The sequence below is a fragment of the Ailuropoda melanoleuca genome, chromosome 9 (assembly GCF_002007445.2).
Source record: "Ailuropoda melanoleuca isolate Jingjing chromosome 9, ASM200744v2, whole genome shotgun sequence".
NCBI classification, from domain to species: Eukaryota; Metazoa; Chordata; class Mammalia; order Carnivora; family Ursidae; genus Ailuropoda; species Ailuropoda melanoleuca.
The window spans coordinates 23,224,728-23,234,949 of NC_048226.1; the positions used below are offsets into that span (position 1 = coordinate 23,224,728).

Genomic DNA, 10,222 nt, shown 5'->3' on the forward strand with positions numbered 1-10,222 from the left:
CCCGTACAGGTGGCTACTGCTTCCCAGCGCCCAAACGCAGCGGCTCCCTCCCCCTTCTGTTTATCTTCCGATATCTGTGCACGGTACCATGGCTCCCCGCTTCATACATCAATACTCAGCCCTGGAGATGTTCATTTGTAGAGATCCAGATGTATCTTCCTGCATCTCAGGTTGATTCCGTCGATGTTCAGGCTGGTCTGGTAACTATCCAGCTCGACTCAGGGGACTGGTTGAAAAGTGGTCCCCTACTCCTCTGCCATCTTAACTCCCTAACCAAAGTTCATTTTTTTCCTCTGTATTCACAGTTTTTAATCTTTATTTTTTTTTATTTTTTCAGGTCCCCTCTTTAATGCCCATCACCCAGTTATCCCATCCCCCCTCCCACCTCCCTTTCCGCCACCCTCACGTTGTTTCCTGGAGTCAAGGTCATTTTTTATGTGTCCTTCCAGTTCCAGAACTATTTATTGAAAAGAATTTTTTAAATTTTATTTTAATTCAATTAATTAACATATAGTGCATTATCACTTTCAGAGGTAGAGTTCAGTGACTCATCTCTTGTGTATGACACCCAGTGCACATCACATCAGGTGCCCTCCTTAATGTCCATAACCCAGTTACCCCATCCCCGCCACCTCCCCTACAGAAACACTATTTGTTTCTTATACTTAAGAGTCTCTTATAGTTGTCTCCCTCTCTGATTTTGTCTTATTTTATTTTTCCTTCCCTTCCCCTATGGTCCCCTGTTTTGTTTCTTAAATACCACATATGAGTGAAATCATATACTTGTCTTTCTCTGACTTATTTTGCTTAGCTTAATGCCTTCTAGTTCCATCCACATCCTTGCAAATGTTAAGATTTCTTTTATGATAGCTGAATAATATTCCATTGGGGTGTGTGTGTGTGTGTGTGTGTGTGTGTGTGTGTGTGTGTAAAACATCTTTATCTGTTCATCTGTCAGTGGACATCTGGGCTCATCCCTAGGTTGGCTATTGTGGACATTGCTGCTGTAAACATTGGGGTGCATGTTACCCTTTGGAGCACTATGTTTATATCCTTTGGATAAATAGTGCACTTTAAAAAATTTTTTTTTATTTTATTATATTAGTCCCCATACAGTACATCCCTTGTTTTGGATGTAAAGTTCGATGATTCATTCGTTGCATATAACACCCAGTGCACCATGTAATACGTGCTCTCCTTACTACCCATTACCAGCTTATCCCATTCCCCCACCCCCTCCCCTCTGAAGCCCTCAGTTTTTTTCTGAGTCCATAGTCTCTCATGCTTCATTCCCCCTTCTGATTACCCCCCCTTTCTTTATCCCTTTCTTCTCCTACTGATCTTCCTAGTTCTTATGTTCCATAAATGAGTGAAACCATATGATAATTGTCTTTCTGTGCTTGACTTATTTCACTTAGCATTATCTCCTCTAGTCCCGTCCATGTTGCAGCAAATGTTGAGAATTCGTTCTTTTTGATGGCTGAGTAATATTCCATTGCATATATGGACCACATTTTCTTAATCCAGTCATCTGTTGAAGGGCATCTCAGCTCCTTCCATGATTTTGCTATTATGGACAATGCTGCTATGAATGTTGGGGTGCATATGGCCCTTCTCTTCATTATGTCTGTATCTTTGGGGTAAACACCCAGTAGTGCAATTGCTGGATCATACAGTAACTCAATTTTTAACTTTTTAAGGTACCTCAACACTGTTTTCCAAAGTGGCTGTACCAAGTTGCATTCCCACCAAGAGTGTAAAACGGATCCCCTTTCTGCACATCCTCTCCAACATTTGTTTTCTTGCCTTGACAATTTTTGCCATTCTAACTGGTGTAAGGTGGTATCTCAGTGTGGTTTTGATTTTAATTTCCCTGATGGCTAATGATTTTTAACATTTTTTCATGTGTCTGTTAGTCATTTGTATGTCTTCAATGGAAAAGTGTCTGTTATGCCTTTTTATCCAATCTGCAAACCTCTGGCATTTTATGGGAGCATTTAGGCCATTCACATTGAGAGTGATTATTGAGAGATAGGATTTTAATGATGTCTTGTTGCCTGTAAAGTGTTTGATTTTATAGTTGTAACTTTCTGTTCTGTATCACTGTTGGGGCCTTTTTACTTTTATAGAACCCCCTTTAATATCTCCTGTAGGGCTGGTTTCATGGTTACGAAATTTGTCAGTGTCTGGCAATTCTGGAAGGTCCTTATCTATCCATCAATTCTGAATGACAGCCTTGCTGGATAGAGGATCCTTGTCTGCATGTTTTTCTCTGAAAGAGCTTTAAAAATGCCCCCCCAACCCTTTCTCTCATCCCAGGTCTGTGTAGACAGGTCTGATGTAATTCTGATACCTTTGCCTTGGTACCTGAGAAATTTCTTTGCCCTGGCCGCTTTCAATACTGTATCCTTGGATCTAATATTTGCGAATTGCACTATGACGTGACGTGGCGTAGGTTTGTCGTAGTTGAGCTTGAGAGGGGTCCTCTCTGCCTCTTGGACACGAATGCTTGTTTCCTTTGCTAGATTAGGGAAATTTTCAGCTACAAGTTGTTCAAATATCTCTTCTAGACCTCTGTTTTTCTCCACCCCCTCAGGGATGCCGAAGATTCTGACATTGGAACGTTTCATTGGGTCAGTAATCTCCCATAACCTACATTCGTGAGTGTGGATTTTTTTGAGCCAAGTTTCTGTTTTAGCTTTCTCTTCTACCATCTCTTCCTCCAATTCACTAATTTGTTCTTCTGCCTCACTTACCCTGGCCGTTAGAGCATCTAGTGCAATTTTAACTGCATTTGATTCATAGCATTTTTAATTTCTGCCAGATTCGCTCTCATTTTTGCCCTTAGAGATTCTATATTCCCGTTAATATTTTCGTTAATATTTTTTTTCAAGTCTACACATCATCTTGACCATTGTTACACTGAACTTCATTTCTGATAATTTGGTTATATCCATATCCATCAGTTCTGTGGCAGAGGCCACAGACTCATTATCTTTTCTTTTTTGGGGGGGAATTCTCCATCTCATAATTCTGATGAGGAGAGGTTGCGGGGTTGCCCAGAGTCCAAATTATTGACCAGGACCCTGGCCGTGTGCTCTTTTTTATAGGGACCTTAGGGATGTGGGCTTCTTGATTTTTCAGCCTGCCTTCTAGGGGAGGGGCCTGCTTCACTGATATTCAGGCAACCCTGTTTGGGTAGTCTCCATGTCCCCTTCAAGGGGGGATGGGGATTGGCACAATGTGAGCTGGTATTTCAGGGCTTCTGTTCTCTGACGGCTCTCCCTGACAGTTTTCTGTACCTCTCCTGAGAGTCAGAGCAGCAGTGGCTGAATCTTAGCCTTTCTCTCAGAACAGAGAGATCGCAGTCCGCTCTCCAGTGAGCTCTTCTGGCCTCTTTAACTCTCTTTCTGTTGGTGCTGCTAAAAACCCTTCAGCGTCCCAGTTTGTGCACCCCACAGCCAGCATCCCAGCCCTCACTTCCAGGGCCAGCATGTCTCTGTCCTTTGTGTTTCTAATGCCGCCAGCCACCAGCCACCCCTCCACATGCTCCTGAGCTTCCTGTTTCAGTGTGGTTCCTGTGTACTCCTGAGTGCTGGTTTTCAGTCTGGTCATGCGTGCTCCCAAGCTCCGCATCTCAGTCCGGTTCCAGTGAGTGCTCTGGAGCTCTGGTTATCAGTTTGGACGTGCGCACGTGTTCCCAGGTTCACGGTCTCAGTCTGCTCTCTCGCGTGTGCCCATCCGTGAGTCAGGCCTGCTCCCTAGTGCAGGTGGCTACCCCTTCCCGGCACACGAGCATGGAAGCTCCCTCCCCCTTCTGTTTATCTTCCAATATCTGTGCGCGGATTCACAGCTCCCCACTTCATACCTCAATACTCAACCATGGAGATGTTCATCTGTAGAGATCCAGATGTATCTTCCTGCATCTCAGGCTGATTCCATGGGTTTCAGGATGGTCTGGTACCTATGCAGCTCGACTCAGGGAACCAGCTGAAAAAGGGGACCCTTACTCCTCCACCATCTTAACCAGGACTCCTATGTGTATCTTTATGTTTATAGTGTTTCTGTTTATTTATTTATGTATTTATTTATTTATTTAAAAGATTTTATTTATTTATTCTACAGAGATAGAGAAAGCCAGGGAGAGAGGGAACACAAGCACGGGGAGTGGGAGAGGAAGAAGCAGGCCCATAGCAGAAGAGCCTGATGTGGGGCTCGATCCCAAAATGCTGGGATCACGCACTGAGCCAAAGGCAGATGCTTAACTGCTGTGCCACCTAGGCACCCCTATAGGGTTTCTATTTAGAGTGTGTATAGCTGAGTCTTGATTTTTATCTAGTTTAACCATTAGTGCCTTTTATTTTTTAAATATTTTTTATAATAAATTTTTTATTATGTTATGTTAGTCACCATACAGTACATCCCAAGTTTGGATGTAATGTTCCATGATTCGTTACTTGCATGTTACACCCAGTGCACCATGCAATATGTGCCCTCCATCACCAGCCTATCCCAATCCCCCACCCCCCTCCCCTCTGAAGCCCTCAGATGTTTCCCTGAGTCCATAGTCTCTCATGGTTCATTCCCCCTTCTGTTTACCCCCCTTCATTCTTCCCTTTCTTCTCCTACCGATCGTCCTACTTCTTATGTTCCATAAATGAGTGAAACCATTTGATAATTGTCTTTTTTGTGCTTGACTTATTTCATTTAGCATTATCTGCTCCAGTCCCATCCATGTTGCTGCAAATGTTTTGAAATCGTTCTTTTTGATGGCTGAGGAATATTTCATTGTAGATATGGACCACATCTTAATCCAGTCATCTGTTGACAGGCATCTTGGCTCCTTACACAATTTAACTATTGCAGACAATGCTGCTATGAACATTGGGGTGCATATGGCCCTTCTCTTCACTATGTCTGTATCTTTGGGGTAAATACCCAGTAGTGCAATTGCTGGATCATACTGTAGCTCAATTTTTAACCTTTTAAGGGACCTCCACACTGTTTTCCAAAGTGGATATACCAAACTGCATTCCCACCAACAGTGTAAGAGGGATCCCCTTTCTCCACATCCTCTCCAACTTTTGTTGTTTCCTGCCTTGTCAATTTTTGCCATTCTAACTGGCATAAGGTGGTATCTCAAGGTGGTTTTGATTTGAATTTCCCTGATGGCTAATGATTTTGAACATTTTTTCATGTGTCTGTTAGCCATTTGTATTTCTTCATTGGAAACGTGTCTGTTCATATCTTCTGCCCAGTTTTTGATGTGATTATTTGTTTCCCATGTATTGAGTTTGAGAAGTTCTTTGTAGATCTTGGACACCAGTATTTTATCTGTAGCATCATTTTCAAATATATTCTCCCATTCCATGGGCTGCCTCTTAGTTTTTTTGACGGTTTCCTTGTCTGTGCAGAAGCTTTTTATCTTGAGGAAGTCCCACAAGTTCATTTTTCTTTTGTTTCTCGCCTTTGGAGATGTGTCATGAAAAAAGTTGCTGTGGCTGATGTCGTAGAGGTTGCTGCCTATATTCTCCTCTAGGATTTTGATGGATTCCTGTCTCCCTTCGAGGTCTTTCATCCATTTAGAGTTTATTTTTGTATATGGTGTGAGAGAGTGGTCAAGTTTCTTTCTTTTGCATATAGCTGTCTAATTTTCCCAGCACCATTTATTGAAGAGACTGCCTTTTAAATATTTTGAAATCTTTTGGTCCATTTACATTAAATATACTTATTGACATATTTGGATTTATGCCTACAATTTGACTAGTTTTGTCCCTATTTGTCCCTTTTAGTTTACTCATCTCTCCCTGCTTTGCTTCCTTCTTTTGCCAAATAATTAAATAATCACCAAAATATTGAATTAATTGAATGTATTTTAGTTTTCCACATCAACTTCTTTAACTTATAATAGTCTTAGAGTTAATATCATATACCTCATTTAAAGTGTAAAAACTTTTAGCAAAATAGTTACACATTGTACTCTTTTGTCTTTTATGTTCATCATATTTTATATCTACATAGGATATAAAATCTATATATTAAAATTATCCTTTCTGCAATCAGTATTTTAAGTAAATTGGGAAGATACTTGTATTTACCTATATGTTTATCATTTCTACTTTTTCTTCAGCCTGAAAAACTTAGTATTCTGAGAGTGGAGATGTATTAACAACAAAATTTCTTACCACATTTTTTGAAAATATATTTACTTTCATTTTTACTGAATATACAATTATAGTTTGACATTTTTCCTCCATTTAGCTCCTTAAGTATGGCATTTTATTCTTTTCTGGCCTCCACTGTTTTTGAGAATATAGCCATCCCATGAATCATTCTTTATGTTTATTTATTTTATCTTTTCCTGTCTACTTGTAAGGTTTTTTTCTCTATTTTTGTATTTAAGTGTGGTATTCTTTGTATGGTGTTCAAACTTCTTGATGTGTAGACTGGTTTCCCTCATGAAATTTGAGATACTTGTGCCCTTTGTTTCTTCCAGTTAGTATTTTTTTCTCCTTACCACTCCCCCTTCTCATTATGGACTACAACTATACCTATATTGAAATACTTTCTATTTTTACACAGATCACTGATGCTGTGTTTATTTTCTATTTATTTATTTACTTATCACTTATTTACTTCTTAAAGATTTTATTTATTTGAGAGAGAGAGAAAGAGAGAGATCACAGAGGCAGAGGGAGAGGGAGAAGCAGACTCACTGCTGAGCATAGAGTGTAATGTGGGGCTCGATCCCAGGACCCTGAGATAATGACCTCAGTTGAAGGCAGATGTTTAACTAACTGAGCCACCCAGGAGCCCCTTAGTATTTATTTGGAGAGGAAGGTGGGGAGAGAGAGAATCTTAAGCAGGCTTCATGCCTACTAGCACAGAGCTGAATATAAGGTTCGATCACACAACTCTGAGATCACGACCTGAGATGAAATCAAAAGTTGGATGCTCAACCAGCTGAGCCACCAAGCTGCCCCTGTGTTCATTTTTTTTTTAATCTTTTTTTGGTGAGATTTTCCAATTCAGTTATACCTATTGAGCTGGCCTGTGGTTCACAGACTATTTCCTCTCCTTTTTCCAATCTTACTTTTTTCTTTCTTTTGTGTTTGTCTTTTTTAGTTCTAGAATAGTCATTTGGCTCACTTTTATAATTTCAGCTTATCTGCTTGTATTCCCATCTATTCATTCCTTATGAGCATAATTTTCTTTCAACTATTTTGAACATATTTTAATGAGTTCTTTAATGTCCTTATTTGTTAATGCCACATCTGAGTCATCTTAGGATATGTTTCTGTTGACATAAATGTAATTGGAGTCTTGGAGAAAAAAAAAGAGAGGGCAGAAAAACAATTTAGGATATATGTTTGTTAATTTAAAAAGTTGTTTCTATCTTTTCTTTCAGTATTTAAAGCCATATTACTATTATTATTAAACCCTAAAATTATAATATTGTGTTTTTGGTATTGTAACACATGTAAATATAATCTGTATTACAACAGTAGTACATAGGATAGGGCAAGGATGAATGTAACTATAGTAGTGCATGGTTATTATATTTTACATAAAGCTGTACTACATGAAGTCTGTATGGACTCTGATCACTTAAATATGAATACTATAACCATAGAACAAATAACTAAAAAGTACAGAGAACTATAGGTAAAAAGCCAATAGCAGGATTAAACTATAAGGATAAAAAATATTTGGTTTAACAAAAACTAAATCAGGAAAAAATGAAGGAAGAAACTAAATATAGAGGGATATATAGAAAACAAATAATAAAATGGTAGACCTAAGGCCAAACATAGTGATAATTACTTTATACTCTTCTTTGTAATTTCCTTGATTGGTCAAATACTGAGTAAAGTGTTTTAAACTTTGTAGTTTTCCTTAAATTTCATGGATCTTGTACAATTTTTGCTTTATAAAATTTGATGTTATGATATTTATCATTAATGGGTTCAAGACATTTTATCTTGTGGATTATACTTCTTTTTTTCCATTCTTGTTTTATAATTATACCCATTACATAAACCACAGTAGCCCTGACGACTGCTGGAGAAAACCTTTTTCTTTTTTTAAATTTTACTTAGTTAACATACAGTGCAATATTGGTTTCTGGGGTAGAATTCAGTGTTTCATCACTTAGATACAATACCCAGGGATCATTACAAAAAGTGACCCTTTAATACCCTTCACGCATCTATCCCATCCCCCCACCCACCTCTCTCCATCAACCCTAAGTTTGTTCTCTATCATTAAGAGTTTCTTATGGTTTATTTCCCTCTCTCCCATCCCCCCTTCCCATATGTTCATCTCTTTTCTTTCTTAAATTCCACGTATGACTGAGATCATATGGTATTTGTCCTTCTCTGACTAACTTATTTCAATTGGCATGATACAATCTAGCTCCATCCACATAATTGCAAATGGCAAGATTTCATTCCTTTTGATGGCTTTGTGTGTGTGATCTTCTTTGTACAATTTCAGTGGACATTTGTGCCTTCTCCATAGTTTAGCTGTTGTTGATAATGCTGCTATAAACATTGGGGTGCCTGTACCCCTTTGAATCTATTTTTTCATCCTTTGGATAAATACCTAGTAGCGCAGTTGCTGGCTAGTTCTATTTTAACTTTTTGAGGAATCTCCATACTCTTCTCCAGACTGGCTGCACCAGTTTGCATTCCCACCGACAGTGTAAGGGGGTTCCCCTTTCTCCTCATCCTTACCAAGACCTGTTGTTTCTTGTGTTGTTAATTTTAGCCATTCTGACAGGTGTGAGATGGTATCTCATTGTGGTTTTTATTTGTATTTCCCTGATGATAAGTGATGTTGAGCAACTTTTCATGTGTCTGTTAGACATCTGGTTGGAGAAAAGTTTTAAAACATGAGAACTTTATACCACCTTTGTTACATTGTACAGTCATTTAAAATCTTTAATCAAATTCCATCAAAGTTTTCCAGCCATATTACATGCTGTGAAAAGCTTTCTATAAACAACTTTGCTCTCTGTGTACAAATCAGTGTCAATGAAAAAAGAAAATACTAGATGAAGATCTTTATTAACCTTGTTTCAAAATTTATCCTCAGGCTTCTTCAGCTTAAGTAACTGCAAAGAATGAATTGTGTATAAGCAAAAACTGAAAGGGTTGCGGTGTCCAAGGGGTTTGGGCTTACAATATTAGAGCTCTAGATTTTATCAGATCCATGAACAAAATTTTAAAAAGCGCTCATATAAAATAGCAGCTCCCAGTAAGTTCTTTACATTTTATCTTCTTCAGACGTTGACTCAATTCACTTTGCTCCATTCTCGGAAGCTTCATCAAAACTCTGTACAAGACCTAGAACTTCATCATCATCCTCCTCTCTGGTTGCAAATGGTGCTTGTCCATCCACAGATTGGGCAGAGCTTCAGCCAGTCTTCTTAAAGTAGTCAGACTATCTGCACCAAGTTGGTTTAAGATACTGGGTAGTATTTCTGTCAGATGCTTGGTCTCAGCATGGCCTGTAATAGTGAAAGTGTTCACTTCCAGGGGTGTCTGAGCTTTAGGATTGTTGGTTTGTGAACTTCTTCAATACCAGATATTGTTTGCCCTGAGCTTTGTTAAGGAGAACTGAAGTTTATCATCTGCTGTAGCTGTTCTATGAACCACCTTCTTTTGGGAAGCAGTTCTTTTCCCCCCAAGGTGCACATGTGTTTGCAGTTTGGGAACCAGAATTTCTCCTGGTTCACAATAGTTTATTTCATCTTGTTGGAGTGGAAATGGGACCATGTGGGGGATTAGGATGGGTGCTCAGGGAGTCTTTGGCAGACTAGCTAAGATTAGGTACACGCCCATAGGGAATGCATGAGGGAATCTGTGGAATATATATACATAAAAGTGTGGAGCCTAATGTGGGACTTGAACTCACGACCCTGAGATCAAGACCTGATCTGAGATCAAGAGTCAGCCACCTAACTGACTGAACTGCCCAGGTGTGCTCTATGGATTATACTTCTGATCAAGAGTAACTGTCTTACTTTTCTGTTAAAATCTCTTTGTAGTCTCAGATTTCTCTTTTTTCAATAAAACATTTTTGTGTTGTTTTTTAAAATTTAATATAACTTTTAATACTAAATAATATAGCCTGTTCTTTTTACATAACAGGCAACATTGCTTTTATTTGCCTTTGCCATTTTGTAATTATTCTTTTTTAAGTGATTTGTTGTATTTCA

The 10,222-nt window shown here is 38.8% G+C and overlaps 1 pseudogene; it reads right to left on the bottom strand.

Moving 5' to 3' along the window:
- Nucleotides 1-9,300: 9,300 nt before the first annotated feature.
- Nucleotides 9,301-9,754, bottom strand: LOC100478123 (annotated as a pseudogene).
- Nucleotides 9,755-10,222: the final 468 nt, after the last annotated feature.